This window comes from Paramormyrops kingsleyae, unplaced genomic scaffold, assembly GCF_048594095.1.
Source record: "Paramormyrops kingsleyae isolate MSU_618 unplaced genomic scaffold, PKINGS_0.4 ups72, whole genome shotgun sequence".
Taxonomy (NCBI): Eukaryota; Metazoa; Chordata; class Actinopteri; order Osteoglossiformes; family Mormyridae; genus Paramormyrops; species Paramormyrops kingsleyae.
Genome location: NW_027326010.1, coordinates 70,377 through 96,261, shown reverse-complemented (window position 1 = coordinate 96,261; position 25,885 = coordinate 70,377). Strand labels below are relative to the sequence as shown.

The window sequence follows — 25,885 nt, the reverse complement described above, 5'->3', positions numbered from 1 at the left end:
TTTCACCTTATCCAGAGGGCCCTGCGTCTTGCCACGAATGTAAAGATGTCACTACCCTTTCATTTCACAAATTACCTTTATTTGTACAAAGACGGCAGTCCCCGCCCACTTTTGCAGAAAGTACTCGTAGCAATCGTATACAACTCACCGATTTCTTCCTCATTTTAATAACGACTTTCTCAAAGTCATCTTGACATCAATGCCGCATCGACGTCTGCTCTTCTCTCGGTGCGACTCTCAATAAACCCTCAACTGAAAACAAAAGTGCTGATTCTGGCCGCTGCCCTCGCTTACGGCCATACCGTTCCGACTGCGCCCGATCTCGTCTGATCTCGGAAGCTAAGCGGGGCCGGGCTTGGTTAGTACTTGGTTGGGAGACTGCCTGGGAATACCAAGTGCCGTAAGCTTTTTCTTAGTTTCACCTTATCCAGAGGGCCCTGCGTCTTGCCACGAATGTAAAGATGTCACTACCCTTTCATTTCACAAATTACCTTTATTTGTACAAAGACGGCAGTCCCCGCCCACTTTTGCAGAAAGTACTCGTAGCAATCGTATACAACTCACCGATTTCTTCCTCATTTTAATAACGACTTTCTCAAAGACATCTTGACATCAATGCCGCATCGACGTCTGCTCTTCTCTCGGTGCGACTCTCAATAAGCCCTCAACTGAAAACAAAAGTGCTGATTCTGGCCGCTTCCCTCGCTTACGGCCATACCGTTCCGACTGCGCCCGATCTCGTCTGATCTCGGAAGCTAAGCGGGGCCGGGCTTGGTTAGTACTTGGTTGGGAGACTGCCTGGGAATACCAAGTACCGTAAGCTTTTTCTTAGTTTCACCTTATCCAGAGGGCCCTGCGTCTTGCCACGAATGTAAAGATGTCACTACCCTTTCATTTCACAAATTACCTTTATTTGTACAAAGACGGCAGTCCCCGCCCACTTTTGCAGAAAGTACTCGTAGCAATCGTATACAACTCACCGATTTCTTCCTCATTTTAATAACGACTTTCTCAAAGACATCTTGACATCAATGCCGCATCGACGTCTGCTCTTCTCTCGGTGCGACTCTCAATAAGCCCTCAACTGAAAACAAAAGTGCTGATTCTGGCCGCTTCCCTCGCTTACGGCCATACCGTTCCGACTGCGCCCGATCTCGTCTGATCTCGGAAGCTAAGCGGGGCCGGGCTTGGTTAGTACTTGGTTGGGAGACTGCCTGGGAATACCAAGTGCCGTAAGCTTTTTCTTAGTTTCACCTTATCCAGAGGGCCCTGCGTCTTGCCACGAATGTAAAGATGTCACTACCCTTTCATTTCACAAATTACCTTTATTTGTACAAAGACGGCAGTCCCCGCCCACTTTTGCAGGAAGTACTCGTAGCAATCGTATACAACTCACCGATTTCTTCCTCATTTTAATAACGACTTTCTCAAAGACATCTTGACATCAATGCCGCATCGACGTCTGCTCTTCTCTCGGTGCGACTCTCAATAAGCCCTCAACTGAAAACAAAAGTGCTGATTCTGGCCGCTTCCCTTGCTTACGGCCATACCGTTCCGACTGCGCCCGATCTCGTCTGATCTCGGAAGCTAAGCGGGGCCGGGCTTGGTTAGTACTGGGTTGGGAGACTGCCTGGGAATACCAAGTGCCGTAAGCTTTTTCTTAGTTTCACCTTATCCAGAGGGCCCTGCGTCTTGCCACGAATGTAAAGATGTCACTACCCTTTCATTTCACAAATTACCTTTATTTGTACAAAGACGGCAGTCCCCGCCCACTTTTGCAGAAAGTACTCGTAGCAATCGTATACAACTCACCGATTTCTTCCTCATTTTAATAACGACTTTCTCAAAGTCATCTTGACATCAATGCCGCATCGACGTCTGCTCTTCTCTCGGTGCGACTCTCAATAAACCCTCAACTGAAAACAAAAGTGCTGATTCTGGCCGCTGCCCTCGCTTACGGCCATACCGTTCCGACTGCGCCCGATCTCGTCTGATCTCGGAAGCTAAGCGGGGCCGGGCTTGGTTAGTACTTGGTTGGGAGACTGCCTGGGAATACCAAGTGCCGTAAGCTTTTTCTTAGTTTCACCTTATCCAGAGGGCCCTGCGTCTTGCCACGAATGTAAAGATGTCACTACCCTTTCATTTCACAAATTACCTTTATTTGTACAAAGACGGCAGTCCCCGCCCACTTTTGCAGAAAGTACTCGTAGCAATCGTATACAACTCACCGATTTCTTCCTCATTTTAATAACGACTTTCTCAAAGACATCTTGACATCAATGCCGCATCGACGTCTGCTCTTCTCTCGGTGCGACTCTCAATAAGCCCTCAACTGAAAACAAAAGTGCTGATTCTGGCCGCTTCCCTCGCTTACGGCCATACCGTTCCGACTGCGCCCGATCTCGTCTGATCTCGGAAGCTAAGCGGGGCCGGGCTTGGTTAGTACTTGGTTGGGAGACTGCCTGGGAATACCAAGTACCGTAAGCTTTTTCTTAGTTTCACCTTATCCAGAGGGCCCTGCGTCTTGCCACGAATGTAAAGATGTCACTACCCTTTCATTTCACAAATTACCTTTATTTGTACAAAGACGGCAGTCCCCGCCCACTTTTGCAGAAAGTACTCGTAGCAATCGTATACAACTCACCGATTTCTTCCTCATTTTAATAACGACTTTCTCAAAGACATCTTGACATCAATGCCGCATCGACGTCTGCTCTTCTCTCGGTGCGACTCTCAATAAGCCCTCAACTGAAAACAAAAGTGCTGATTCTGGCCGCTTCCCTCGCTTACGGCCATACCGTTCCGACTGCGCCCGATCTCGTCTGATCTCGGAAGCTAAGCGGGGCCGGGCTTGGTTAGTACTTGGTTGGGAGACTGCCTGGGAATACCAAGTGCCGTAAGCTTTTTCTTAGTTTCACCTTATCCAGAGGGCCCTGCGTCTTGCCACGAATGTAAAGATGTCACTACCCTTTCATTTCACAAATTACCTTTATTTGTACAAAGACGGCAGTCCCCGCCCACTTTTGCAGAAAGTACTCGTAGCAATCGTATACAACTCACCGATTTCTTCCTCATTTTAATAACGACTTTCTCAAAGTCATCTTGACATCAATGCCGCATCGACGTCTGCTCTTCTCTCGGTGCGACTCTCAATAAACCCTCAACTGAAAACAAAAGTGCTGATTCTGGCCGCTGCCCTCGCTTACGGCCATACCGTTCCGACTGCGCCCGATCTCGTCTGATCTCGGAAGCTAAGCGGGGCCGGGCTTGGTTAGTACTGGCTTGGGAGACTGCCTGGGAATACCAAGTGCCGTAAGCTTTTTCTTAGTTTCACCTTATCCAGAGGGCCCTGCGTCTTGCCACGAATGTAAAGATGTCACTACCCTTTCATTTCACAAATTACCTTTATTTGTACAAAGACGGCAGTCCCCGCCCACTTTTGCAGAAAGTACTCGTAGCAATCGTATACAACTCACCGATTTCTTCCTCATTTTAATAACGACTTTCTCAAAGTCATCTTGACATCAATGCCGCATCGACGTCTGCTCTTCTCTCGGTGCGACTCTCAATAAACCCTCAACTGAAAACAAAAGTGCTGATTCTGGCCGCTTCCCTCGCTTACGGCCATACCGTTCCGACTGCGCCCGATCTCGTCTGATCTCGGAAGCTAAGCGGGGCCGGGCTTGGTTAGTACTTGGTTGGGAGACTGCCTGGGAATACCTAGTGCCGTAAGCTTTTTCTTAGTTTCACCTTATCCAGAGGGCCCTGCGTCTTGCCACGAATGTAAAGATGTCACTACCCTTTCATTTCACAAATTACCTTTATTTGTACAAAGACGGCAGTCCCCGCCCACTTTTGCAGAAAGTACTCGTAGCAATCGTATACAACTCACCGATTTCTTCCTCATTTTAATAACGACTTTCTCAAAGACATCTTGACATCAATGCCGCATCGACGTCTGCTCTTCTCTCGGTGCGACTCTCAATAAGCCCTCAACTGAAAACAAAAGTGCTGATTCTGGCCGCTTCCCTCGCTTGCGGCCATACCGTTCCGACTGCGCCCGATCTCGTCTGATCTCGGAAGCTAAGCGGGGCCGGGCTTGGTTAGTACTTGGTTGGGAGACTGCCTGGGAATACCAAGTGCCGTAAGCTTTTTCTTAGTTTCACCTTATCCAGAGGGCCCTGCGTCTTGCCACGAATGTAAAGATGTCACTACCCTTTCATTTCACAAATTACCTTTATTTGTACAAAGACGGCAGTCCCCGCCCACTTTTGCAGAAAGTACTCGTAGCAATCGTATACAACTCACCGATTTCTTCCTCATTTTAATAACGACTTTCTCAAAGACATCTTGACATCAATGCCGCATCGACGTCTGCTCTTCTCTCGGTGCGACTCTCAATAAGCCCTCAACTGAAAACAAAAGTGCTGATTCTGGCCGCTTCCCTCGCTTACGGCCATACCGTTCCGACTGCGCCCGATCTCGTCTGATCTCGGAAGCTAAGCGGGACCGGGCTTGGTTAGTACTTGGTTGGGAGACTGCCTGGGAATACCAAGTGCCGTAAGCTTTTTCTTAGTTTCACCTTATCCAGAGGGCCCTGCGTCTTGCCACGAATGTAAAGATGTCACTACCCTTTCATTTCACAAATTACCTTTATTTGTACAAAGACGGCAGTCCCCGCCCACTTTTGCAGAAAGTACTCGTAGCAATCGTATACAACTCACCGATTTCTTCCTCATTTTAATAACGACTTTCTCAAAGTCATCTTGACATCAATGCCGCATCGACGTCTGCTCTTCTCTCGGTGCGACTCTCAATAAACCCTCAACTGAAAACAAAAGTGCTGATTCTGGCCGCTGCCCTCGCTTACGGCCATACCGTTCCGACTGCGCCCGATCTCGTCTGATCTCGGAAGCTAAGCGGGGCCGGGCTTGGTTAGTACTGGCTTGGGAGACTGCCTGGGAATACCAAGTGCCGTAAGCTTTTTCTTAGTTTCACCTTATCCAGAGGGCCCTGCGTCTTGCCACGAATGTAAAGATGTCACTACCCTTTCATTTCACAAATTACCTTTATTTGTACAAAGACGGCAGTCCCCGCCCACTTTTGCAGAAAGTACTCGTAGCAATCGTATACAACTCACCGATTTCTTCCTCATTTTAATAACGACTTTCTCAAAGTCATCTTGACATCAATGCCGCATCGACGTCTGCTCTTCTCTCGGTGCGACTCTCAATAAACCCTCAACTGAAAACAAAAGTGCTGATTCTGGCCGCTTCCCTCGCTTACGGCCATACCGTTCCGACTGCGCCCGATCTCGTCTGATCTCGGAAGTTAAGCGGGGCCGGGCTTGGTTAGTACTTGGTTGGGAGACTGCCTGGGAATACCTAGTGCCGTAAGCTTTTTCTTAGTTTCACCTTATCCAGAGGGCCCTGCGTCTTGCCACGAATGTAAAGATGTCACTACCCTTTCATTTCACAAATTACCTTTATTTGTACAAAGACGGCAGTCCCCGCCCACTTTTGCAGAAAGTACTCGTAGCAATCGTATACAACTCACCGATTTCTTCCTCATTTTAATAACGACTTTCTCAAAGACATCTTGACATCAATGCCGCATCGACGTCTGCTCTTCTCTCGGTGCGACTCTCAATAAACCCTCAACTGAAAACAAAAGTGCTGATTCTGGCCGCTCCCCTCGCTTACGGCCATACCGTTCCGACTGCGCCCGATCTCGTCTGATCTCGGAAGCTAAGCGGGGCCGGGCTTGGTTAGTACTTGGTTGGGAGACTGCCTGGGAATACCAAGTGCCGTAAGCTTTTTCTTAGTTTCACCTTATCCAGAGGGCCCTGCGTCTTGCCACGAATGTAAAGATGTCACTACCCTTTCATTTCACAAATTACCTTTATTTGTACAAAGACGGCAGTCCCCGCCCACTTTTGCAGAAAGTACTCGTAGCAATCGTATACAACTCACCGATTTCTTCCTCATTTTAATAACGACTATCTCAAAGTCATCTTGACATCAATGCCGCATCGACGTCTGCTCTTCTCTCGGTGCGACTCTCAATAAACCCTCAACTGAAAACAAAAGTGCTGATTCTGGCCGCTGCCCTCGCTTACGGCCATACCGTTCCGACTGCGCCCGATCTCGTCTGATCTCGGAAGCTAAGCGGGGCCGGGCTTGGTTAGTACTGGCTTGGGAGACTGCCTGGGAATACCAAGTGCCGTAAGCTTTTTCTTAGTTTCACCTTATCCAGAGGGCCCTGCGTCTTGCCACGAATGTAAAGATGTCACTACCCTTTCATTTCACAAATTACCTTTATTTGTACAAAGACGGCAGTCCCCGCCCACTTTTGCAGAAAGTACTCGTAGCAATCGTATACAACTCACCGATTTCTTCCTCATTTTAATAACGACTTTCTCAAAGACATCTTGACATCAATGCCGCATCGACGTCTGCTCTTCTCCCGGTGCGACTCTCAATAAACCCTCAACTGAAAACAAAAGTGCTGATTCTGGCCGCTTCCCTCGCTTACGGCCATACCGTTCCGACTGCGCCCGATCTCGTCTGATCTCGGAAGCTAAGCGGGGCCGGGCTTGGTTAGTACTTGGTTGGGAGACTGCCTGGGAATACCAAGTGCCGTAAGCTTTTTCTTAGTTTCACCTTATCCAGAGGGCCCTGCGTCTTGCCACGAATGTAAAGATGTCACTACCCTTTCATTTCACAAATTACCTTTATTTGTACAAAGACGGCAGTCCCCGCCCACTTTTGCAGAAAGTACTCGTAGCAATCGTATACAACTCACCGATTTCTTCCTCATTTTAATAACGACTTTCTCAAAGACATCTTGACATCAATGCCGCATCGACGTCTGCTCTTCTCCCGGTGCGACTCTCAATAAACCCTCAACTGAAAACAAAAGTGCTGATTCTGGCCGCTTCCCTCGCTTACGGCCATACCGTTCCGACTGCGCCCGATCTCGTCTGATCTCGGAAGCTAAGCGGGGCCGGGCTTGGTTAGTACTTGGTTGGGAGACTGCCTGGGAATACCAAGTGCCGTAAGCTTTTTCTTAGTTTCACCTTATCCAGAGGGCCCTGCGTCTTGCCACGAATGTAAAGATGTCACTACCCTTTCATTTCACAAATTACCTTTATTTGTACAAAGACGGCAGTCCCCGCCCACTTTTGCAGAAAGTACTCGTAGCAATCGTATACAACTCACCGATTTCTTCCTCATTTTAATAACGACTTTCTCAAAGACATCTTGACATCAATGCCGCATCGACGTCTGCTCTTCTCCCGGTGCGACTCTCAATAAACCCTCAACTGAAAACAAAAGTGCTGATTCTGGCCGCTTCCCTCGCTTACGGCCATACCGTTCCGACTGCGCCCGATCTCGTCTGATCTCGGAAGCTAAGCGGGGCCGGGCTTGGTTAGTACTTGGTTGGGAGACTGCCTGGGAATACCAAGTGCCGTAAGCTTTTTCTTAGTTTCACCTTATCCAGAGGGCCCTGCGTCTTGCCACGAATGTAAAGATGTCACTACCCTTTCATTTCACAAATTACCTTTATTTGTACAAAGACGGCAGTCCCCGCCCACTTTTGCAGAAAGTACTCGTAGCAATCGTATACAACTCACCGATTTCTTCCTCATTTTAATAACGACTTTCTCAAAGACATCTTGACATCAATGCCGCATCGACGTCTGCTCTTCTCCCGGTGCGACTCTCAATAAACCCTCAACTGAAAACAAAAGTGCTGATTCTGGCCGCTTCCCTCGCTTACGGCCATACCGTTCCGACTGCGCCCGATCTCGTCTGATCTCGGAAGCTAAGCGGGGCCGGGCTTGGTTAGTACTTGGTTGGGAGACTGCCTGGGAATACCAAGTGCCGTAAGCTTTTTCTTAGTTTCACCTTATCCAGAGGGCCCTGCGTCTTGCCACGAATGTAAAGATGTCACTACCCTTTCATTTCACAAATTACCTTTATTTGTACAAAGACGGCAGTCCCCGCCCACTTTTGCAGAAAGTACTCGTAGCAATCGTATACAACTCACCGATTTCTTCCTCATTTTAATAACGACTTTCTCAAAGTCATCTTGACATCAATGCCGCATCGACGTCTGCTCTTCTCTCGGTGCGACTCTCAATAAACCCTCAACTGAAAACAAAAGTGCTGATTCTGGCCGCTGCCCTCGCTTACGGCCATACCGTTCCGACTGCGCCCGATCTCGTCTGATCTCGGAAGCTAAGCGGGGCCGGGCTTGGTTAGTACTGGCTTGGGAGACTGCCTGGGAATACCAAGTGCCGTAAGCTTTTTCTTAGTTTCACCTTATCCAGAGGGCCCTGCGTCTTGCCACGAATGTAAAGATGTCACTACCCTTTCATTTCACAAATTACCTTTATTTGTACAAAGACGGCAGTCCCCGCCCACTTTTGCAGAAAGTACTCGTAGCAATCGTATACAACTCACCGATTTCTTCCTCATCTTAATAACGACTTTCTCAAAGTCATCTTGACATCAATGCCGCATCGACGTCTGCTCTTCTCTCGGTGCGACTCTCAATAAACCCTCAACTGAAAACAAAAGTGCTGATTCTGGCCGCTTCCCTCGCTTACGGCCATACCGTTCCGACTGCGCCCGATCTCGTCTGATCTCGGAAGCTAAGCGGGGCCGGGCTTGGTTAGTACTTGGTTGGGAGACTGCCTGGGAATACCAAGTGCCGTAAGCTTTTTCTTAGTTTCACCTTATCCAGAGGGCCCTGCGTCTTGCCACGAATGTAAAGATGTCACTACCCTTTCATTTCACAAATTACCTTTATTTGTACAAAGACGGCAGTCCCCGCCCACTTTTGCAGAAAGTACTCGTAGCAATCGTATACAACTCACCGATTTCTTCCTCATTTTAATAACGACTTTCTCAAAGACATCTTGACATCAATGCCGCATCGACGTCTGCTCTTCTCTCGGTGCGACTCTCAATAAACCCTCAACTGAAAACAAAAGTGCTGATTCTGGCCGCTTCCCTCGCTTACGGCCATACCGTTCCGACTGCGCCCGATCTCGTCTGATCTCGGAAGCTAAGCGGGGCCGGGCTTGGTTAGTACTTGGTTGGGAGACTGCCTGGGAATACCAAGTGCCGTAAGCTTTTTCTTAGTTTCACCTTATCCAGAGGGCCCTGCGTCTTGCCACGAATGTAAAGATGTCACTACCCTTTCATTTCACAAATTACCTTTATTTGTACAAAGACGGCAGTCCCCGCCCACTTTTGCAGAAAGTACTCGTAGCAATCGTATACAACTCACCGATTTCTTCCTCATTTTAATAATGACTTTCTCAAAGACATCTTGACATCAATGCCGCATCGACGTCTGCTCTTCTCTCGGTGCGACTCTCAATAAACCCTCAACTGAAAACAAAAGTGCTGATTCTGGCCGCTTCCCTCGCTTACGGCCATACCGTTCCGACTGCGCCCGATCTCGTCTGATCTCGGAAGCTAAGCGGGGCCGGGCTTGGTTAGTACTGGGTTGGGAGACTGCCTGGGAATACCAAGTGCCGTAAGCTTTTTCTTAGTTTCACCTTATCCAGAGGGCCCTGCGTCTTGCCACGAATGTAAAGATGTCACTACCCTTTCATTTCACAAATTACCTTTATTTGTACAAAGACGGCAGTCCCCGCCCACTTTTGCAGAAAGTACTCGTAGCAATCGTATACAACTCACCGATTTCTTCCTCATTTTAATAACGACTTTCTCAAAGACATCTTGACATCAATGCCGCATCGACGTCTGCTCTTCTCTCGGTGCGACTCTCAATAAACCCTCAACTGAAAACAAAAGTGCTGATTCTGGCCGCTTCCCTCGCTTACGGCCATACCGTTCCGACTGCGCCCGATCTCGTCTGATCTCGGAAGCTAAGCGGGGCCGGGCTTGGTTAGTACTGGGTTGGGAGACTGCCTGGGAATACCAAGTGCCGTAAGCTTTTTCTTAGTTTCACCTTATCCAGAGGGCCCTGCGTCTTGCCACGAATGTAAAGATGTCACTACCCTTTCATTTCACAAATTACCTTTATTTGTACAAAGACGGCAGTCCCCGCCCACTTTTGCAGAAAGTACTCGTAGCAATCGTATACAACTCACCGATTTCTTCCTCATTTTAATAACGACTTTCTCAAAGACATCTTGACATCAATGCCGCATCGACGTCTGCTCTTCTCTCGGTGCGACTCTCAATAAACCCTCAACTGAAAACAAAAGTGCTGATTCTGGCCGCTTCCCTCGCTTACGGCCATACCGTTCCGACTGCGCCCGATCTCGTCTGATCTCGGAAGCTAAGCGGGGCCGGGCTTGGTTAGTACTGGGTTGGGAGACTGCCTGGGAATACCAAGTGCCGTAAGCTTTTTCTTAGTTTCACCTTATCCAGAGGGCCCTGCGTCTTGCCACGAATGTAAAGATGTCACTACCCTTTCATTTCACAAATTACCTTTATTTGTACAAAGACGGCAGTCCCCGCCCACTTTTGCAGAAAGTACTCGTAGCAATCGTATACAACTCACCGATTTCTTCCTCATTTTAATAACGACTTTCTCAAAGACATCTTGACATCAATGCCGCATCGACGTCTGCTCTTCTCCCGGTGCGACTCTCAATAAACCCTCAACTGAAAACAAAAGTGCTGATTCTGGCCGCTTCCCTCGCTTACGGCCATACCGTTCCGACTGCGCCCGATCTCGTCTGATCTCGGAAGCTAAGCGGGGCCGGGCTTGGTTAGTACTTGGTTGGGAGACTGCCTGGGAATACCAAGTGCCGTAAGCTTTTTCTTAGTTTCACCTTATCCAGAGGGCCCTGCGTCTTGCCACGAATGTAAAGATGTCACTACCCTTTCATTTCACAAATTACCTTTATTTGTACAAAGACGGCAGTCCCCGCCCACTTTTGCAGAAAGTACTCGTAGCAATCGTATACAACTCACCGATTTCTTCCTCATTTTAATAACGACTTTCTCAAAGACATCTTGACATCAATGCCGCATCGACGTCTGCTCTTCTCTCGGTGCGACTCTCAATAAACCCTCAACTGAAAACAAAAGTGCTGATTCTGGCCGCTTCCCTCGCTTACGGCCATACCGTTCCGACTGCGCCCGATCTCGTCTGATCTCGGAAGCTAAGCGGGGCCGGGCTTGGTTAGTACTTGGTTGGGAGACTGCCTGGGAATACCAAGTGCCGTAAGCTTTTTCTTAGTTTCACCTTATCCAGAGGGCCCTGCGTCTTGCCACGAATGTAAAGATGTCACTACCCTTTCATTTCACAAATTACCTTTATTTGTACAAAGACGGCAGTCCCCGCCCACTTTTGCAGAAAGTACTCGTAGCAATCGTATACAACTCACCGATTTCTTCCTCATTTTAATAACGACTTTCTCAAAGACATCTTGACATCAATGCCGCATCGACGTCTGCTCTTCTCTCGGTGCGACTCTCAATAAACCCTCAACTGAAAACAAAAGTGCTGATTCTGGCCGCTTCCCTCGCTTACGGCCATACCGTTCCGACTGCGCCCGATCTCGTCTGATCTCGGAAGCTAAGCGGGGCCAGGCTTGGTTAGTACTGGGTTGGGAGACTGCCTGGGAATACCAAGTGCCGTAAGCTTTTTCTTAGTTTCACCTTATCCAGAGGGCCCTGCGTCTTGCCACGAATGTAAAGATGTCACTACCCTTTCATTTCACAAATTACCTTTATTTGTACAAAGACGGCAGTCCCCGGCCACTTTTGCAGAAAGTACTCGTAGCAATCGTATACAACTCACCGATTTCTTCCTCATTTTAATAACGACTTTCTCAAAGACATCTTGACATCAATGCCGCATCGACGTCTGCTCTTCTCTCGGTGCGACTCTCAATAAACCCTCAACTGAAAACAAAAGTGCTGATTCTGGCCGCTTCCCTCGCTTACGGCCATACCGTTCCGACTGCGCCCGATCTCGTCTGATCTCGGAAGCTAAGCGGGGCCGGGCTTGGTTAGTACTGGGTTGGGAGACTGCCTGGGAATACCAAGTGCCGTAAGCTTTTTCTTAGTTTCACCTTATCCAGAGGGCCCTGCGTCTTGCCACGAATGTAAAGATGTCACTACCCTTTCATTTCACAAATTACCTTTATTTGTACAAAGACGGCAGTCCCCGCCCACTTTTGCAGAAAGTACTCGTAGCAATCGTATACAACTCACCGATTTCTTCCTCATTTTAATAACGACTTTCTCAAAGACATCTTGACATCAATGCCGCATCGACGTCTGCTCTTCTCCCGGTGCGACTCTCAATAAACCCTCAACTGAAAACAAAAGTGCTGATTCTGGCCGCTTCCCTCGCTTACGGCCATACCGTTCCGACTGCGCCCGATCTCGTCTGATCTCGGAAGCTAAGCGGGGCCGGGCTTGGTTAGTACTTGGTTGGGAGACTGCCTGGGAATACCAAGTGCCGTAAGCTTTTTCTTAGTTTCACCTTATCCAGAGGGCCCTGCGTCTTGCCACGAATGTAAAGATGTCACTACCCTTTCATTTCACAAATTACCTTTATTTGTACAAAGACGGCAGTCCCCGCCCACTTTTGCAGAAAGTACTCGTAGCAATCGTATACAACTCACCGATTTCTTCCTCATTTTAATAACGACTTTCTCAAAGACATCTTGACATCAATGCCGCATCGACGTCTGCTCTTCTCCCGGTGCGACTCTCAATAAACCCTCAACTGAAAACAAAAGTGCTGATTCTGGCCGCTTCCCTCGCTTACGGCCATACCGTTCCGACTGCGCCCGATCTCGTCTGATCTCGGAAGCTAAGCGGGGCCGGGCTTGGTTAGTACTTGGTTGGGAGACTGCCTGGGAATACCAAGTGCCGTAAGCTTTTTCTTAGTTTCACCTTATCCAGAGGGCCCTGCGTCTTGCCACGAATGTAAAGATGTCACTACCCTTTCATTTCACAAATTACCTTTATTTGTACAAAGACGGCAGTCCCCGCCCACTTTTGCAGAAAGTACTCGTAGCAATCGTATACAACTCACCGATTTCTTCCTCATTTTAATAACGACTTTCTCAAAGACATCTTGACATCAATGCCGCATCGACGTCTGCTCTTCTCCCGGTGCGACTCTCAATAAACCCTCAACTGAAAACAAAAGTGCTGATTCTGGCCGCTTCCCTCGCTTACGGCCATACCGTTCCGACTGCGCCCGATCTCGTCTGATCTCGGAAGCTAAGCGGGGCCGGGCTTGGTTAGTACTTGGTTGGGAGACTGCCTGGGAATACCAAGTGCCGTAAGCTTTTTCTTAGTTTCACCTTATCCAGAGGGCCCTGCGTCTTGCCACGAATGTAAAGATGTCACTACCCTTTCATTTCACAAATTACCTTTATTTGTACAAAGACGGCAGTCCCCGCCCACTTTTGCAGAAAGTACTCGTAGCAATCGTATACAACTCACCGATTTCTTCCTCATTTTAATAACGACTTTCTCAAAGACATCTTGACATCAATGCCGCATCGACGTCTGCTCTTCTCCCGGTGCGACTCTCAATAAACCCTCAACTGAAAACAAAAGTGCTGATTCTGGCCGCTTCCCTCGCTTACGGCCATACCGTTCCGACTGCGCCCGATCTCGTCTGATCTCGGAAGCTAAGCGGGGCCGGGCTTGGTTAGTACTTGGTTGGGAGACTGCCTGGGAATACCAAGTGCCGTAAGCTTTTTCTTAGTTTCACCTTATCCAGAGGGCCCTGCGTCTTGCCACGAATGTAAAGATGTCACTACCCTTTCATTTCACAAATTACCTTTATTTGTACAAAGACGGCAGTCCCCGCCCACTTTTGCAGAAAGTACTCGTAGCAATCGTATACAACTCACCGATTTCTTCCTCATTTTAATAACGACTTTCTCAAAGACATCTTGACATCAATGCCGCATCGACGTCTGCTCTTCTCCCGGTGCGACTCTCAATAAACCCTCAACTGAAAACAAAAGTGCTGATTCTGGCCGCTTCCCTCGCTTACGGCCATACCGTTCCGACTGCGCCCGATCTCGTCTGATCTCGGAAGCTAAGCGGGGCCGGGCTTGGTTAGTACTTGGTTGGGAGACTGCCTGGGAATACCAAGTGCCGTAAGCTTTTTCTTAGTTTCACCTTATCCAGAGGGCCCTGCGTCTTGCCACGAATGTAAAGATGTCACTACCCTTTCATTTCACAAATTACCTTTATTTGTACAAAGACGGCAGTCCCCGCCCACTTTTGCAGAAAGTACTCGTAGCAATCGTATACAACTCACCGATTTCTTCCTCATTTTAATAACGACTTTCTCAAAGACATCTTGACATCAATGCCGCATCGACGTCTGCTCTTCTCCCGGTGCGACTCTCAATAAACCCTCAACTGAAAACAAAAGTGTTGATTCTGGCCGCTTCCCTCGCTTACGGCCATACCGTTCCGACTGCGCCCGATCTCGTCTGATCTCGGAAGCTAAGCGGGGCCGGGCTTGGTTAGTACTTGGTTGGGAGACTGCCTGGGAATACCAAGTGCCGTAAGCTTTTTCTTAGTTTCACCTTATCCAGAGGGCCCTGCGTCTTGCCACGAATGTAAAGATGTCACTACCCTTTCATTTCACAAATTACCTTTATTTGTACAAAGACGGCAGTCCCCGCCCACTTTTGCAGAAAGTACTCGTAGCAATCGTATACAACTCACCGATTTCTTCCTCATTTTAATAACGACTTTCTCAAAGACATCTTGACATCAATGCCGCATCGACGTCTGCTCTTCTCCCGGTGCGACTCTCAATAAACCCTCAACTGAAAACAAAAGTGCTGATTCTGGCCGCTTCCCTCGCTTACGGCCATACCGTTCCGACTGCGCCCGATCTCGTCTGATCTCGGAAGCTAAGCGGGGCCGGGCTTGGTTAGTACTTGGTTGGGAGACTGCCTGGGAATACCAAGTGCCGTAAGCTTTTTCTTAGTTTCACCTTATCCAGAGGGCCCTGCGTCTTGCCACGAATGTAAAGATGTCACTACCCTTTCATTTCACAAATTACCTTTATTTGTACAAAGACGGCAGTCCCCGCCCACTTTTGCAGAAAGTACTCGTAGCAATCGTATACAACTCACCGATTTCTTCCTCATTTTAATAACGACTTTCTCAAAGTCATCTTGACATCAATGCCGCATCGACGTCTGCTCTTCTCTCGGTGCGACTCTCAATAAACCCTCAACTGAAAACAAAAGTGCTGATTCTGGCCGCTGCCCTCGCTTACGGCCATACCGTTCCGACTGCGCCCGATCTCGTCTGATCTCGGAAGCTAAGCGGGGCCGGGCTTGGTTAGTACTGGCTTGGGAGACTGCCTGGGAATACCAAGTGCCGTAAGCTTTTTCTTAGTTTCACCTTATCCAGAGGGCCCTGCGTCTTGCCACGAATGTAAAGATGTCACTACCCTTTCATTTCACAAATTACCTTTATTTGTACAAAGACGGCAGTCCCCGCCCACTTTTGCAGAAAGTACTCGTAGCAATCGTATACAACTCACCGATTTCTTCCTCATCTTAATAACGACTTTCTCAAAGTCATCTTGACATCAATGCCGCATCGACGTCTGCTCTTCTCTCGGTGCGACTCTCAATAAACCCTCAACTGAAAACAAAAGTGCTGATTCTGGCCGCTTCCCTCGCTTACGGCCATACCGTTCCGACTGCGCCCGATCTCGTCTGATCTCGGAAGCTAAGCGGGGCCGGGCTTGGTTAGTACTTGGTTGGGAGACTGCCTGGGAATACCAAGTGCCGTAAGCTTTTTCTTAGTTTCACCTTATCCAGAGGGCCCTGCGTCTTGCCACGAATGTAAAGATGTCACTACCCTTTCATTTCACAAATTACCTTTATTTGTACAAAGACGGCAGTCCCCGCCCACTTTTGCAGAAAGTACTCGTAGCAATCGTATACAACTCACCGATTTCTTCCTCATTTTAATAACGACTTTCTCAAAGACATCTTGACATCAATGCCGCATCGACGTCTGCTCTTCTCTCGGTGCGACTCTCAATAAACCCTCAACTGAAAACAAAAGTGCTGATTCTGGCCGCTTCCCTCGCTTACGGCCATACCGTTCCGACTGCGCCCGATCTCGTCTGATCTCGGAAGCTAAGCGGGGCCGGGCTTGGTTAGTACTTGGTTGGGAGACTGCCTGGGAATACCAAGTGCCGTAAGCTTTTTCTTAGTTTCACCTTATCCAGAGGGCCCTGCGTCTTGCCACGAATGTAAAGATGTCACTACCCTTTCATTTCACAAATTACCTTTATTTGTACAAAGACGGCAGTCCCCGCCCACTTTTGCAGAAAGTACTCGTAGCAATCGTATACAACTCACCGATTTCTTCCTCATTTTAATAATGACTTTCTCAAAGACATCTTGACATCAATGCCGCATCGACGTCTGCTCTTCTCTCGGTGCGACTCTCAATAAACCCTCAACTGAAAACAAAAGTGCTGATTCTGGCCGCTTCCCTTGCTTACGGCCATACCGTTCCGACTGCGCCCGATCTCGTCTGATCTCGGAAGCTAAGCGGGGCCGGGCTTGGTTAGTACTGGGTTGGGAGACTGCCTGGGAATACCAAGTGCCGTAAGCTTTTTCTTAGTTTCACCTTATCCAGAGGGCCCTGCGTCTTGCCACGAATGTAAAGATGTCACTACCCTTTCATTTCACAAATTACCTTTATTTGTACAAAGACGGCAGTCCCCGCCCACTTTTGCAGAAAGTACTCGTAGCAATCGTATACAACTCACCGATTTCTTCCTCATTTTAATAACGACTTTCTCAAAGACATCTTGACATCAATGCCGCATCGACGTCTGCTCTTCTCTCGGTGCGACTCTCAATAAACCCTCAACTGAAAACAAAAGTGCTGATTCTGGCCGCTTCCCTCGCTTACGGCCATACCGTTCCGACTGCGCCCGATCTCGTCTGATCTCGGAAGCTAAGCGGGGCCGGGCTTGGTTAGTACTGGGTTGGGAGACTGCCTGGGAATACCAAGTGCCGTAAGCTTTTTCTTAGTTTCACCTTATCCAGAGGGCCCTGCGTCTTGCCACGAATGTAAAGATGTCACTACCCTTTCATTTCACAAATTACCTTTATTTGTACAAAGACGGCAGTCCCCGCCCACTTTTGCAGAAAGTACTCGTAGCAATCGTATACAACTCACCGATTTCTTCCTCATTTTAATAACGACTTTCTCAAAGACATCTTGACATCAATGCCGCATCGACGTCTGCTCTTCTCTCGGTGCGACTCTCAATAAACCCTCAACTGAAAACAAAAGTGCTGATTCTGGCCGCTTCCCTCGCTTACGGCCATACCGTTCCGACTGCGCCCGATCTCGTCTGATCTCGGAAGCTAAGCGGGGCCGGGCTTGGTTAGTACTGGGTTGGGAGACTGCCTGGGAATACCAAGTGCCGTAAGCTTTTTCTTAGTTTCACCTTATCCAGAGGGCCCTGCGTCTTGCCACGAATGTAAAGATGTCACTACCCTTTCATTTCACAAATTACCTTTATTTGTACAAAGACGGCAGTCCCCGCCCACTTTTGCAGAAAGTACTCGTAGCAATCGTATACAACTCACCGATTTCTTCCTCATTTTAATAACGACTTTCTCAAAGACATCTTGACATCAATGCCGCATCGACGTCTGCTCTTCTCCCGGTGCGACTCTCAATAAACCCTCAACTGAAAACAAAAGTGCTGATTCTGGCCGCTTCCCTCGCTTACGGCCATACCGTTCCGACTGCGCCCGATCTCGTCTGATCTCGGAAGCTAAGCGGGGCCGGGCTTGGTTAGTACTTGGTTGGGAGACTGCCTGGGAATACCAAGTGCCGTAAGCTTTTTCTTAGTTTCACCTTATCCAGAGGGCCCTGCGTCTTGCCACGAATGTAAAGATGTCACTACCCTTTCATTTCACAAATTACCTTTATTTGTACAAAGACGGCAGTCCCCGCCCACTTTTGCAGAAAGTACTCGTAGCAATCGTATACAACTCACCGATTTCTTCCTCATTTTAATAATGACTTTCTCAAAGACATCTTGACATCAATGCCGCATCGACGTCTGCTCTTCTCTCGGTGCGACTCTCAATAAACCCTCAACTGAAAACAAAAGTGCTGATTCTGGCCGCTTCCCTTGCTTACGGCCATACCGTTCCGACTGCGCCCGATCTCGTCTGATCTCGGAAGCTAAGCGGGGCCGGGCTTGGTTAGTACTGGGTTGGGAGACTGCCTGGGAATACCAAGTGCCGTAAGCTTTTTCTTAGTTTCACCTTATCCAGAGGGCCCTGCGTCTTGCCACGAATGTAAAGATGTCACTACCCTTTCATTTCACAAATTACCTTTATTTGTACAAAGACGGCAGTCCCCGCCCACTTTTGCAGAAAGTACTCGTAGCAATCGTATACAACTCACCGATTTCTTCCTCATTTTAATAACGACTTTCTCAAAGACATCTTGACATCAATGCCGCATCGACGTCTGCTCTTCTCTCGGTGCGACTCTCAATAAACCCTCAACTGAAAACAAAAGTGCTGATTCTGGCCGCTTCCCTCGCTTACGGCCATACCGTTCCGACTGCGCCCGATCTCGTCTGATCTCGGAAGCTAAGCGGGGCCGGGCTTGGTTAGTACTGGGTTGGGAGACTGCCTGGGAATACCAAGTGCCGTAAGCTTTTTCTTAGTTTCACCTTATCCAGAGGGCCCTGCGTCTTGCCACGAATGTAAAGATGTCACTACCCTTTCATTTCACAAATTACCTTTATTTGTACAAAGACGGCAGTCCCCGCCCACTTTTGCAGAAAGTACTCGTAGCAATCGTATACAACTCACCGATTTCTTCCTCATTTTAATAACGACTTTCTCAAAGACATCTTGACATCAATGCCGCATCGACGTCTGCTCTTCTCTCGGTGCGACTCTCAATAAACCCTCAACTGAAAACAAAAGTGCTGATTCTGGCCGCTTCCCTCGCTTACGGCCATACCGTTCCGACTGCGCCCGATCTCGTCTGATCTCGGAAGCTAAGCGGGGCCGGGCTTGGTTAGTACTGGGTTGGGAGACTGCCTGGGAATACCAAGTGCCGTAAGCTTTTTCTTAGTTTCACCTTATCCAGAGGGCCCTGCGTCTTGCCACGAATGTAAAGATGTCACTACCCTTTCATTTCACAAATTACCTTTATTTGTACAAAGACGGCAGTCCCCGCCCACTTTTGCAGAAAGTACTCGTAGCAATCGTATACAACTCACCGATTTCTTCCTCATTTTAATAACGACTTTCTCAAAGACATCTTGACATCAATGCCGCATCGACGTCTGCTCTTCTCCCGGTGCGACTCTCAATAAACCCTCAACTGAAAACAAAAGTGCTGATTCTGGCCGCTTCCCTCGCTTACGGCCATACCGTTCCGACTGCGCCCGATCTCGTCTGATCTCGGAAGCTAAGCGGGGCCGGGCTTGGTTAGTACTTGGTTGGGAGACTGCCTGGGAATACCAAGTGCCGTAAGCTTTTTCTTAGTTTCACCTTATCCAGAGGGCCCTGCGTCTTGCCACGAATGTAAAGATGTCACTACCCTTTCATTTCACAAATTACCTTTATTTGTACAAAGACGGCAGTCCCCGCCCACTTTTGCAGAAAGTACTCGTAGCAATCGTATACAACTCACCGATTTCTTCCTCATCTTAATAACGACTTTCTCAAAGTCATCTTGACATCAATGCCGCATCGACGTCTGCTCTTCTCTCGGTGCGACTCTCAATAAACCCTCAACTGAAAACAAAAGTGCTGATTCTGGCCGCTTCCCTCGCTTACGGCCATACCGTTCCGACTGCGCCCGATCTCGTCTGATCTCGGAAGCTAAGCGGGGCCGGGCTTGGTTAGTACTTGGTTGGGAGACTGCCTGGGAATACCAAGTGCCGTAAGCTTTTTCTTAGTTTCACCTTATCCAGAGGGCCCTGCGTCTTGCCACGAATGTAAAGATGTCACTACCCTTTCATTTCACAAATTACCTTTATTTGTACAAAGACGGCAGTCCCCGCCCACTTTTGCAGAAAGTACTCGTAGCAATCGTATACAACTCACCGATTTCTTCCTCATTTTAATAACGACTTTCTCAAAGACATCTTGACATCAATGCCGCATCGACGTCTGCTCTTCTCTCGGTGCGACTCTCAATAAACCCTCAACTGAAAACAAAAGTGCTGATTCTGGCCGCTTCCCTTGCTTACGGCCATACCGTTCCGACTGCGCCCGATCTCGTCTGATCTCGGAAGCTAAGCGGGGCCAGGCTTGGTTAGTACTGGGTTGGGAGACTGCCTGGGAATACCAAGTGCCGTAAGCTTTTTCTTAGTTTCACCTTATCCAGAGGGCCCTGCGTCTTGCCACGAATGTAAAGATGTCACTACCCTTTCATTTCACAAATTACCTTTATTTGTACAAAGACGGCAGTCCCCGCCCACTTTTGCAGAAAGTACTCGTAGCAATCGTATACAACTCACCGATTTCTTCCTCATTTTAATAACGACTTTCTCAAAGACATCTTGACATCAATGCCGCATCGACGTCTGCTCTTCTCTCGGTGCGACTCTCAATAAACCCTCAACTGAAAACAAAAGTGCTGATTCTGGCCGCTTCCCTCGCTTACGGCCATACCGTTCCGACTGCGCCCGATCTCGTCTGATCTCGGAAGCTAAGCGGGGCCGGGCTTGGTTAGTACTGGGTTGGGAGACTGCCTGGGAATACCAAGTGCCGTAAGCTTTTTCTTAGTTTCACCTTATCCAGAGGGCCCTGCGTCTTGCCACGAATGTAAAGATGTCACTACCCTTTCATTTCACAAATTACCTTTATTTGTACAAAGACGGCAGTCCCCGCCCACTTTTGCAGAAAGTACTCGTAGCAATCGTATACAACTCACCGATTTCTTCCTCATTTTAATAACGACTTTCTCAAAGACATCTTGACATCAATGCCGCATCGACGTCTGCTCTTCTCTCGGTGCGACTCTCAATAAACCCTCAACTGAAAACAAAAGTGCTGATTCTGGCCGCTTCCCTCGCTTACGGCCATACCGTTCCGACTGCGCCCGATCTCGTCTGATCTCGGAAGCTAAGCGGGGCCGGGCTTGGTTAGTACTGGGTTGGGAGACTGCCTGGGAATACCAAGTGCCGTAAGCTTTTTCTTAGTTTCACCTTATCCAGAGGGCCCTGCGTCTTGCCACGAATGTAAAGATGTCACTACCCTTTCATTTCACAAATTACCTTTATTTGTACAAAGACGGCAGTCCCCGCCCACTTTTGCAGAAAGTACTCGTAGCAATCGTATACAACTCACCGATTTCTTCCTCATTTTAATAACGACTTTCTCAAAGACATCTTGACATCAATGCCGCATCGACGTCTGCTCTTCTCCCGGTGCGACTCTCAATAAACCCTCAACTGAAAACAAAAGTGCTGATTCTGGCCGCTTCCCTCGCTTACGGCCATACCGTTCCGACTGCGCCCGATCTCGTCTGATCTCGGAAGCTAAGCGGGGCCGGGCTTGGTTAGTACTTGGTTGGGAGACTGCCTGGGAATACCAAGTGCCGTAAGCTTTTTCTTAGTTTCACCTTATCCAGAGGGCCCTGCGTCTTGCCACGAATGTAAAGATGTCACTACCCTTTCATTTCACAAATTACCTTTATTTGTACAAAGACGGCAGTCCCCGCCCACTTTTGCAGAAAGTACTCGTAGCAATCGTATACAACTCACCGATTTCTTCCTCATTTTAATAACGACTTTCTCAAAGACATCTTGACATCAATGCCGCATCGACGTCTGCTCTTCTCCCGGTGCGACTCTCAATAAACCCTCAACTGAAAACAAAAGTGCTGATTCTGGCCGCTTCCCTCGCTTACGGCCATACCGTTCCGACTGCGCCCGATCTCGTCTGATCTCGGAAGCTAAGCGGGGCCGGGCTTGGTTAGTACTTGGTTGGGAGACTGCCTGGGAATACCAAGTGCCGTAAGCTTTTTCTTAGTTTCACCTTATCCAGAGGGCCCTGCGTCTTGCCACGAATGTAAAGATGTCACTACCCTTTCATTTCACAAATTACCTTTATTTGTACAAAGACGGCAGTCCCCGCCCACTTTTGCAGAAAGTACTCGTAGCAATCGTATACAACTCACCGATTTCTTCCTCATTTTAATAACGACTTTCTCAAAGACATCTTGACATCAATGCCGCATCGACGTCTGCTCTTCTCTCGGTGCGACTCTCAATAAACCCTCAACTGAAAACAAAAGTGCTGATTCTGGCCGCTTCCCTCGCTTACGGCCATACCGTTCCGACTGCGCCCGATCTCGTCTGATCTCGGAAGCTAAGCGGGGCCGGGCTTGGTTAGTACTTGGTTGGGAGACTGCCTGGGAATACCAAGTGCCGTAAGCTTTTTCTTAGTTTCACCTTATCCAGAGGGCCCTGCGTCTTGCCACGAATGTAAAGATGTCACTACCCTTTCATTTCACAAATTACCTTTATTTGTACAAAGACGGCAGTCCCCGCCCACTTTTGCAGAAAGTACTCGTAGCAATCGTATACAACTCACCGATTTCTTCCTCATTTTAATAACGACTTTCTCAAAGACATCTTGACATCAATGCCGCATCGACGTCTGCTCTTCTCTCGGTGCGACTCTCAATAAACCCTCAACTGAAAACAAAAGTGCTGATTCTGGCCGCTTCCCTCGCTTACGGCCATACCGTTCCGACTGCGCCCGATCTCGTCTGATCTCGGAAGCTAAGCGGGGCCGGGCTTGGTTAGTACTGGGTTGGGAGACTGCCTGGGAATACCAAGTGCCGTAAGCTTTTTCTTAGTTTCACCTTATCCAGAGGGCCCTGCGTCTTGCCACGAATGTAAAGATGTCACTACCCTTTCATTTCACAAATTACCTTTATTTGTACAAAGACGGCAGTCCCCGCCCACTTTTGCAGAAAGTACTCGTAGCAATCGTATACAACTCACCGATTTCTTCCTCATTTTAATAACGACTTTCTCAAAGACATCTTGACATCAATGCCGCATCGACGTCTGCTCTTCTCTCGGTGCGACTCTCAATAAACCCTCAACTGAAAACAAAAGTGCTGATTCTGGCCGCTTCCCTTGCTTACGGCCATACCGTTCCGACTGCGCCCGATCTCGTCTGATCTCGGAAGCTAAGCGGGGCCGGGCTTGGTTAGTACTGGGTTGGGAGACTGCCTGGGAATACCAAGTGCCGTAAGCTTTTTCTTAGTTTCACCTTATCCAGAGGGCCCTGCGTCTTGCCACGAATGTAAAGATGTCACTACCCTTTCATTTCACAAATTACCTTTATTTGTACAAAGACGGCAGTCCCCGCCCACTTTTGCAGAAAGTACTCGTAGCAATCGTATACAACTCACCGATTTCTTCCTCATTTTAATAACGACTTTCTCAAAGACATCTTGACATCAATGCCGCATCGACGTCTGCTCTTCTCCCGGTGCGACTCTCAATAAACCCTCAACTGAAAACAAAAGTGCTGATTCTGGCCGCTTCCCTCGCTTACGGCCATACCGTTCCGACTGCGCCCGATCTCGTCTGATCTCGGAAGCTAAGCGGGGCCGGGCTTGGTTAGTACTGGCTTGGGAGACTGCCTGGGAATACCAAGTGCCGTAAGCTTTTTCTTAGTTTCACCTTATCCAGAGGGCCCTGCGTCTTGCCACGAATGTAAAGATGTCACTACCCTTTCATTTCACAAATTACCTTTATTTGTACAAAGACGGCAGTCCCCGCCCACTTTTGCAGAAAGTACTCGTAGCAATCGTATACAACTCACCGATTTCTTCCTCATCTTAATAACGACTTTCTCAAAGTCATCTTGACATCAATGCCGCATCGACGTCTGCTCTTCTCTCGGTGCGACTCTCAATAAACCCTCAACTGAAAACAAAAGTGCTGATTCTGGCCGCTTCCCTCGCTTACGGCCATACCGTTCCGACTGCGCCCGATCTCGTCTGATCTCGGAAGCTAAGCGGGGCCGGGCTTGGTTAGTACTTGGTTGGGAGACTGCCTGGGAATACCAAGTGCCGTAAGCTTTTTCTTAGTTTCACCTTATCCAGAGGGCCCTGCGTCTTGCCACGAATGTAAAGATGTCACTACCCTTTCATTTCACAAATTACCTTTATTTGTACAAAGACGGCAGTCCCCGCCCACTTTTGCAGAAAGTACTCGTAGCAATCGTATACAACTCACCGATTTCTTCCTCATTTTAATAACGACTTTCTCAAAGACATCTTGACATCAATGCCGCATCGACGTCTGCTCTTCTCTCGGTGCGACTCTCAATAAACCCTCAACTGAAAACAAAAGTGCTGATTCTGGCCGCTTCCCTCGCTTACGGCCATACCGTTCCGACTGCGCCCGATCTCGTCTGATCTCGGAAGCTAAGCGGGGCCGGGCTTGGTTAGTACTTGGTTGGGAGACTGCCTGGGAATACCAAGTGCCGTAAGCTTTTTCTTAGTTTCACCTTATCCAGAGGGCCCTGCGTCTTGCCACGAATGTAAAGATGTCACTACCCTTTCATTTCACAAATTACCTTTATTTGTACAAAGACGGCAGTCCCCGCCCACTTTTGCAGAAAGTACTCGTAGCAATCGTATACAACTCACCGATTTCTTCCTCATTTTAATAACGACTTTCTCAAAGACATCTTGACATCAATGCCGCATCGACGTCTGCTCTTCTCTCGGTGCGACTCTCAATAAACCCTCAACTGAAAACAAAAGTGCTGATTCTGGCCGCTTCCCTTGCTTACGGCCATACCGTTCCGACTGCGCCCGATCTCGTCTGATCTCGGAAGCTAAGCGGGGCCAGGCTTGGTTAGTACTGGGTTGGGAGACTGCCTGGGAATACCAAGTGCCGTAAGCTTTTTCTTAGTTTCACCTTATCCAGAGGGCCCTGCGTCTTGCCACGAATGTAAAGATGTCACTACCCTTTAATTTCACAAATTACCTTTATTTGTACAAAGACGGCAGTCCCCGCCCACTTTTGCAGAAAGTACTCGTAGCAATCGTATACAACTCACCGATTTCTTCCTCATTTTAATAACGACTTTCTCAAAGACATCTTGACATCAATGCCGCATCGACGTCTGCTCTTCTCTCGGTGCGACTCTCAATAAACCCTCAACTGAAAACAAAAGTGCTGATTCTGGCCGCTTCCCTCGCTTACGGCCATACCGTTCCGACTGCGCCCGATCTCGTCTGATCTCGGAAGCTAAGCGGGGCCGGGCTTGGTTAGTACTGGGTTGGGAGACTGCCTGGGAATACCAAGTGCCGTAAGCTTTTTCTTAGTTTCACCTTATCCAGAGGGCCCTGCGTCTTGCCACGAATGTAAAGATGTCACTACCCTTTCATTTCACAAATTACCTTTATTTGTACAAAGACGGCAGTCCCCGCCCACTTTTGCAGAAAGTACTCGTAGCAATCGTATACAACTCACCGATTTCTTCCTCATTTTAATAACGACTTTCTCAAAGACATCTTGACATCAATGCCGCATCGACGTCTGCTCTTCTCTCGGTGCGACTCTCAATAAACCCTCAACTGAAAACAAAAGTGCTGATTCTGGCCGCTTCCCTCGCTTACGGCCATACCGTTCCGACTGCGCCCGATCTCGTCTGATCTCGGAAGCTAAGCGGGGCCGGGCTTGGTTAGTACTGGGTTGGGAGACTGCCTGGGAATACCAAGTGCCGTAAGCTTTTTCTTAGTTTCACCTTATCCAGAGGGCCCTGCGTCTTGCCACGAATGTAAAGATGTCACTACCCTTTCATTTCACAAATTACCTTTATTTGTACAAAGAC

At 48.5% G+C, this 25,885-nt stretch overlaps 62 non-coding genes across 62 annotated transcripts; all 62 read left to right on the top strand.

The window, feature by feature from the left end:
- The first annotated feature begins 288 nt into the window (after positions 1 to 288).
- Positions 289 to 407, top strand: LOC140586614 (5S ribosomal RNA). The gene has a single exon (XR_011988423.1). It is a non-coding gene; the product is annotated as a 5S ribosomal RNA (ribosomal RNA).
- Positions 408 to 704: 297 nt separating this feature from the next.
- LOC140586800 (5S ribosomal RNA) lies at positions 705 to 823 on the top strand. The gene has a single exon (XR_011988609.1). It is a non-coding gene; the product is annotated as a 5S ribosomal RNA (ribosomal RNA).
- Positions 824 to 1,120: 297 nt separating this feature from the next.
- On the top strand, positions 1,121 to 1,239 carry LOC140586612 (5S ribosomal RNA). Its single transcript, XR_011988421.1, has one exon. It is a non-coding gene; the product is annotated as a 5S ribosomal RNA (ribosomal RNA).
- Positions 1,240 to 1,536: 297 nt separating this feature from the next.
- LOC140586846 (5S ribosomal RNA) lies at positions 1,537 to 1,655 on the top strand. The gene has a single exon (XR_011988655.1). It is a non-coding gene; the product is annotated as a 5S ribosomal RNA (ribosomal RNA).
- A 297-nt stretch (positions 1,656 to 1,952) lies between these two features.
- Positions 1,953 to 2,071, top strand: LOC140586611 (5S ribosomal RNA). The gene has a single exon (XR_011988420.1). It is a non-coding gene; the product is annotated as a 5S ribosomal RNA (ribosomal RNA).
- Positions 2,072 to 2,368: 297 nt separating this feature from the next.
- LOC140586799 (5S ribosomal RNA) lies at positions 2,369 to 2,487 on the top strand. Its single transcript, XR_011988608.1, has one exon. It is a non-coding gene; the product is annotated as a 5S ribosomal RNA (ribosomal RNA).
- A 297-nt stretch (positions 2,488 to 2,784) lies between these two features.
- On the top strand, positions 2,785 to 2,903 carry LOC140586610 (5S ribosomal RNA). Its single transcript, XR_011988419.1, has one exon. It is a non-coding gene; the product is annotated as a 5S ribosomal RNA (ribosomal RNA).
- A 297-nt stretch (positions 2,904 to 3,200) lies between these two features.
- LOC140586792 (5S ribosomal RNA) lies at positions 3,201 to 3,319 on the top strand. The gene has a single exon (XR_011988601.1). It is a non-coding gene; the product is annotated as a 5S ribosomal RNA (ribosomal RNA).
- A 297-nt stretch (positions 3,320 to 3,616) lies between these two features.
- LOC140586697 (5S ribosomal RNA) lies at positions 3,617 to 3,735 on the top strand. Its single transcript, XR_011988506.1, has one exon. It is a non-coding gene; the product is annotated as a 5S ribosomal RNA (ribosomal RNA).
- A 297-nt stretch (positions 3,736 to 4,032) lies between these two features.
- LOC140586741 (5S ribosomal RNA) lies at positions 4,033 to 4,151 on the top strand. Its single transcript, XR_011988550.1, has one exon. It is a non-coding gene; the product is annotated as a 5S ribosomal RNA (ribosomal RNA).
- Positions 4,152 to 4,448: 297 nt separating this feature from the next.
- LOC140586596 (5S ribosomal RNA) lies at positions 4,449 to 4,567 on the top strand. The gene has a single exon (XR_011988405.1). It is a non-coding gene; the product is annotated as a 5S ribosomal RNA (ribosomal RNA).
- Positions 4,568 to 4,864: 297 nt separating this feature from the next.
- On the top strand, positions 4,865 to 4,983 carry LOC140586791 (5S ribosomal RNA). Its single transcript, XR_011988600.1, has one exon. It is a non-coding gene; the product is annotated as a 5S ribosomal RNA (ribosomal RNA).
- A 297-nt stretch (positions 4,984 to 5,280) lies between these two features.
- On the top strand, positions 5,281 to 5,399 carry LOC140586502 (5S ribosomal RNA). Its single transcript, XR_011988310.1, has one exon. It is a non-coding gene; the product is annotated as a 5S ribosomal RNA (ribosomal RNA).
- Positions 5,400 to 5,696: 297 nt separating this feature from the next.
- On the top strand, positions 5,697 to 5,815 carry LOC140586609 (5S ribosomal RNA). The gene has a single exon (XR_011988418.1). It is a non-coding gene; the product is annotated as a 5S ribosomal RNA (ribosomal RNA).
- Positions 5,816 to 6,112: 297 nt separating this feature from the next.
- LOC140586789 (5S ribosomal RNA) lies at positions 6,113 to 6,231 on the top strand. Its single transcript, XR_011988598.1, has one exon. It is a non-coding gene; the product is annotated as a 5S ribosomal RNA (ribosomal RNA).
- Positions 6,232 to 6,528: 297 nt separating this feature from the next.
- Positions 6,529 to 6,647, top strand: LOC140586608 (5S ribosomal RNA). Its single transcript, XR_011988417.1, has one exon. It is a non-coding gene; the product is annotated as a 5S ribosomal RNA (ribosomal RNA).
- Positions 6,648 to 6,944: 297 nt separating this feature from the next.
- On the top strand, positions 6,945 to 7,063 carry LOC140586607 (5S ribosomal RNA). The gene has a single exon (XR_011988416.1). It is a non-coding gene; the product is annotated as a 5S ribosomal RNA (ribosomal RNA).
- A 297-nt stretch (positions 7,064 to 7,360) lies between these two features.
- LOC140586606 (5S ribosomal RNA) lies at positions 7,361 to 7,479 on the top strand. Its single transcript, XR_011988415.1, has one exon. It is a non-coding gene; the product is annotated as a 5S ribosomal RNA (ribosomal RNA).
- A 297-nt stretch (positions 7,480 to 7,776) lies between these two features.
- LOC140586605 (5S ribosomal RNA) lies at positions 7,777 to 7,895 on the top strand. The gene has a single exon (XR_011988414.1). It is a non-coding gene; the product is annotated as a 5S ribosomal RNA (ribosomal RNA).
- Positions 7,896 to 8,192: 297 nt separating this feature from the next.
- LOC140586788 (5S ribosomal RNA) lies at positions 8,193 to 8,311 on the top strand. Its single transcript, XR_011988597.1, has one exon. It is a non-coding gene; the product is annotated as a 5S ribosomal RNA (ribosomal RNA).
- Positions 8,312 to 8,608: 297 nt separating this feature from the next.
- On the top strand, positions 8,609 to 8,727 carry LOC140586604 (5S ribosomal RNA). Its single transcript, XR_011988413.1, has one exon. It is a non-coding gene; the product is annotated as a 5S ribosomal RNA (ribosomal RNA).
- Positions 8,728 to 9,024: 297 nt separating this feature from the next.
- LOC140586603 (5S ribosomal RNA) lies at positions 9,025 to 9,143 on the top strand. Its single transcript, XR_011988412.1, has one exon. It is a non-coding gene; the product is annotated as a 5S ribosomal RNA (ribosomal RNA).
- A 297-nt stretch (positions 9,144 to 9,440) lies between these two features.
- LOC140586835 (5S ribosomal RNA) lies at positions 9,441 to 9,559 on the top strand. The gene has a single exon (XR_011988644.1). It is a non-coding gene; the product is annotated as a 5S ribosomal RNA (ribosomal RNA).
- Positions 9,560 to 9,856: 297 nt separating this feature from the next.
- On the top strand, positions 9,857 to 9,975 carry LOC140586824 (5S ribosomal RNA). Its single transcript, XR_011988633.1, has one exon. It is a non-coding gene; the product is annotated as a 5S ribosomal RNA (ribosomal RNA).
- A 297-nt stretch (positions 9,976 to 10,272) lies between these two features.
- Positions 10,273 to 10,391, top strand: LOC140586812 (5S ribosomal RNA). The gene has a single exon (XR_011988621.1). It is a non-coding gene; the product is annotated as a 5S ribosomal RNA (ribosomal RNA).
- Positions 10,392 to 10,688: 297 nt separating this feature from the next.
- Positions 10,689 to 10,807, top strand: LOC140586601 (5S ribosomal RNA). The gene has a single exon (XR_011988410.1). It is a non-coding gene; the product is annotated as a 5S ribosomal RNA (ribosomal RNA).
- Positions 10,808 to 11,104: 297 nt separating this feature from the next.
- On the top strand, positions 11,105 to 11,223 carry LOC140586600 (5S ribosomal RNA). Its single transcript, XR_011988409.1, has one exon. It is a non-coding gene; the product is annotated as a 5S ribosomal RNA (ribosomal RNA).
- A 297-nt stretch (positions 11,224 to 11,520) lies between these two features.
- LOC140586819 (5S ribosomal RNA) lies at positions 11,521 to 11,639 on the top strand. The gene has a single exon (XR_011988628.1). It is a non-coding gene; the product is annotated as a 5S ribosomal RNA (ribosomal RNA).
- A 297-nt stretch (positions 11,640 to 11,936) lies between these two features.
- Positions 11,937 to 12,055, top strand: LOC140586801 (5S ribosomal RNA). Its single transcript, XR_011988610.1, has one exon. It is a non-coding gene; the product is annotated as a 5S ribosomal RNA (ribosomal RNA).
- A 297-nt stretch (positions 12,056 to 12,352) lies between these two features.
- On the top strand, positions 12,353 to 12,471 carry LOC140586599 (5S ribosomal RNA). The gene has a single exon (XR_011988408.1). It is a non-coding gene; the product is annotated as a 5S ribosomal RNA (ribosomal RNA).
- A 297-nt stretch (positions 12,472 to 12,768) lies between these two features.
- Positions 12,769 to 12,887, top strand: LOC140586598 (5S ribosomal RNA). The gene has a single exon (XR_011988407.1). It is a non-coding gene; the product is annotated as a 5S ribosomal RNA (ribosomal RNA).
- A 297-nt stretch (positions 12,888 to 13,184) lies between these two features.
- LOC140586597 (5S ribosomal RNA) lies at positions 13,185 to 13,303 on the top strand. Its single transcript, XR_011988406.1, has one exon. It is a non-coding gene; the product is annotated as a 5S ribosomal RNA (ribosomal RNA).
- A 297-nt stretch (positions 13,304 to 13,600) lies between these two features.
- Positions 13,601 to 13,719, top strand: LOC140586595 (5S ribosomal RNA). The gene has a single exon (XR_011988404.1). It is a non-coding gene; the product is annotated as a 5S ribosomal RNA (ribosomal RNA).
- A 297-nt stretch (positions 13,720 to 14,016) lies between these two features.
- LOC140586594 (5S ribosomal RNA) lies at positions 14,017 to 14,135 on the top strand. Its single transcript, XR_011988403.1, has one exon. It is a non-coding gene; the product is annotated as a 5S ribosomal RNA (ribosomal RNA).
- A 297-nt stretch (positions 14,136 to 14,432) lies between these two features.
- On the top strand, positions 14,433 to 14,551 carry LOC140586593 (5S ribosomal RNA). The gene has a single exon (XR_011988402.1). It is a non-coding gene; the product is annotated as a 5S ribosomal RNA (ribosomal RNA).
- Positions 14,552 to 14,848: 297 nt separating this feature from the next.
- LOC140586592 (5S ribosomal RNA) lies at positions 14,849 to 14,967 on the top strand. The gene has a single exon (XR_011988401.1). It is a non-coding gene; the product is annotated as a 5S ribosomal RNA (ribosomal RNA).
- Positions 14,968 to 15,264: 297 nt separating this feature from the next.
- Positions 15,265 to 15,383, top strand: LOC140586787 (5S ribosomal RNA). The gene has a single exon (XR_011988596.1). It is a non-coding gene; the product is annotated as a 5S ribosomal RNA (ribosomal RNA).
- Positions 15,384 to 15,680: 297 nt separating this feature from the next.
- On the top strand, positions 15,681 to 15,799 carry LOC140586591 (5S ribosomal RNA). The gene has a single exon (XR_011988400.1). It is a non-coding gene; the product is annotated as a 5S ribosomal RNA (ribosomal RNA).
- Positions 15,800 to 16,096: 297 nt separating this feature from the next.
- On the top strand, positions 16,097 to 16,215 carry LOC140586589 (5S ribosomal RNA). The gene has a single exon (XR_011988398.1). It is a non-coding gene; the product is annotated as a 5S ribosomal RNA (ribosomal RNA).
- A 297-nt stretch (positions 16,216 to 16,512) lies between these two features.
- Positions 16,513 to 16,631, top strand: LOC140586790 (5S ribosomal RNA). Its single transcript, XR_011988599.1, has one exon. It is a non-coding gene; the product is annotated as a 5S ribosomal RNA (ribosomal RNA).
- A 297-nt stretch (positions 16,632 to 16,928) lies between these two features.
- LOC140586779 (5S ribosomal RNA) lies at positions 16,929 to 17,047 on the top strand. Its single transcript, XR_011988588.1, has one exon. It is a non-coding gene; the product is annotated as a 5S ribosomal RNA (ribosomal RNA).
- A 297-nt stretch (positions 17,048 to 17,344) lies between these two features.
- LOC140586768 (5S ribosomal RNA) lies at positions 17,345 to 17,463 on the top strand. The gene has a single exon (XR_011988577.1). It is a non-coding gene; the product is annotated as a 5S ribosomal RNA (ribosomal RNA).
- A 297-nt stretch (positions 17,464 to 17,760) lies between these two features.
- LOC140586588 (5S ribosomal RNA) lies at positions 17,761 to 17,879 on the top strand. Its single transcript, XR_011988397.1, has one exon. It is a non-coding gene; the product is annotated as a 5S ribosomal RNA (ribosomal RNA).
- A 297-nt stretch (positions 17,880 to 18,176) lies between these two features.
- On the top strand, positions 18,177 to 18,295 carry LOC140586757 (5S ribosomal RNA). The gene has a single exon (XR_011988566.1). It is a non-coding gene; the product is annotated as a 5S ribosomal RNA (ribosomal RNA).
- Positions 18,296 to 18,592: 297 nt separating this feature from the next.
- LOC140586746 (5S ribosomal RNA) lies at positions 18,593 to 18,711 on the top strand. Its single transcript, XR_011988555.1, has one exon. It is a non-coding gene; the product is annotated as a 5S ribosomal RNA (ribosomal RNA).
- Positions 18,712 to 19,008: 297 nt separating this feature from the next.
- Positions 19,009 to 19,127, top strand: LOC140586735 (5S ribosomal RNA). Its single transcript, XR_011988544.1, has one exon. It is a non-coding gene; the product is annotated as a 5S ribosomal RNA (ribosomal RNA).
- A 297-nt stretch (positions 19,128 to 19,424) lies between these two features.
- On the top strand, positions 19,425 to 19,543 carry LOC140586587 (5S ribosomal RNA). The gene has a single exon (XR_011988396.1). It is a non-coding gene; the product is annotated as a 5S ribosomal RNA (ribosomal RNA).
- A 297-nt stretch (positions 19,544 to 19,840) lies between these two features.
- Positions 19,841 to 19,959, top strand: LOC140586586 (5S ribosomal RNA). The gene has a single exon (XR_011988395.1). It is a non-coding gene; the product is annotated as a 5S ribosomal RNA (ribosomal RNA).
- Positions 19,960 to 20,256: 297 nt separating this feature from the next.
- On the top strand, positions 20,257 to 20,375 carry LOC140586817 (5S ribosomal RNA). Its single transcript, XR_011988626.1, has one exon. It is a non-coding gene; the product is annotated as a 5S ribosomal RNA (ribosomal RNA).
- Positions 20,376 to 20,672: 297 nt separating this feature from the next.
- LOC140586724 (5S ribosomal RNA) lies at positions 20,673 to 20,791 on the top strand. The gene has a single exon (XR_011988533.1). It is a non-coding gene; the product is annotated as a 5S ribosomal RNA (ribosomal RNA).
- Positions 20,792 to 21,088: 297 nt separating this feature from the next.
- On the top strand, positions 21,089 to 21,207 carry LOC140586713 (5S ribosomal RNA). Its single transcript, XR_011988522.1, has one exon. It is a non-coding gene; the product is annotated as a 5S ribosomal RNA (ribosomal RNA).
- Positions 21,208 to 21,504: 297 nt separating this feature from the next.
- Positions 21,505 to 21,623, top strand: LOC140586585 (5S ribosomal RNA). The gene has a single exon (XR_011988394.1). It is a non-coding gene; the product is annotated as a 5S ribosomal RNA (ribosomal RNA).
- A 297-nt stretch (positions 21,624 to 21,920) lies between these two features.
- Positions 21,921 to 22,039, top strand: LOC140586584 (5S ribosomal RNA). Its single transcript, XR_011988393.1, has one exon. It is a non-coding gene; the product is annotated as a 5S ribosomal RNA (ribosomal RNA).
- Positions 22,040 to 22,336: 297 nt separating this feature from the next.
- On the top strand, positions 22,337 to 22,455 carry LOC140586583 (5S ribosomal RNA). The gene has a single exon (XR_011988392.1). It is a non-coding gene; the product is annotated as a 5S ribosomal RNA (ribosomal RNA).
- A 297-nt stretch (positions 22,456 to 22,752) lies between these two features.
- On the top strand, positions 22,753 to 22,871 carry LOC140586701 (5S ribosomal RNA). Its single transcript, XR_011988510.1, has one exon. It is a non-coding gene; the product is annotated as a 5S ribosomal RNA (ribosomal RNA).
- Positions 22,872 to 23,168: 297 nt separating this feature from the next.
- Positions 23,169 to 23,287, top strand: LOC140586690 (5S ribosomal RNA). The gene has a single exon (XR_011988499.1). It is a non-coding gene; the product is annotated as a 5S ribosomal RNA (ribosomal RNA).
- Positions 23,288 to 23,584: 297 nt separating this feature from the next.
- Positions 23,585 to 23,703, top strand: LOC140586786 (5S ribosomal RNA). Its single transcript, XR_011988595.1, has one exon. It is a non-coding gene; the product is annotated as a 5S ribosomal RNA (ribosomal RNA).
- A 297-nt stretch (positions 23,704 to 24,000) lies between these two features.
- Positions 24,001 to 24,119, top strand: LOC140586582 (5S ribosomal RNA). The gene has a single exon (XR_011988391.1). It is a non-coding gene; the product is annotated as a 5S ribosomal RNA (ribosomal RNA).
- A 297-nt stretch (positions 24,120 to 24,416) lies between these two features.
- LOC140586581 (5S ribosomal RNA) lies at positions 24,417 to 24,535 on the top strand. The gene has a single exon (XR_011988390.1). It is a non-coding gene; the product is annotated as a 5S ribosomal RNA (ribosomal RNA).
- Positions 24,536 to 24,832: 297 nt separating this feature from the next.
- Positions 24,833 to 24,951, top strand: LOC140586816 (5S ribosomal RNA). Its single transcript, XR_011988625.1, has one exon. It is a non-coding gene; the product is annotated as a 5S ribosomal RNA (ribosomal RNA).
- Positions 24,952 to 25,248: 297 nt separating this feature from the next.
- LOC140586679 (5S ribosomal RNA) lies at positions 25,249 to 25,367 on the top strand. Its single transcript, XR_011988488.1, has one exon. It is a non-coding gene; the product is annotated as a 5S ribosomal RNA (ribosomal RNA).
- Positions 25,368 to 25,664: 297 nt separating this feature from the next.
- LOC140586668 (5S ribosomal RNA) lies at positions 25,665 to 25,783 on the top strand. Its single transcript, XR_011988477.1, has one exon. It is a non-coding gene; the product is annotated as a 5S ribosomal RNA (ribosomal RNA).
- Positions 25,784 to 25,885: the final 102 nt, after the last annotated feature.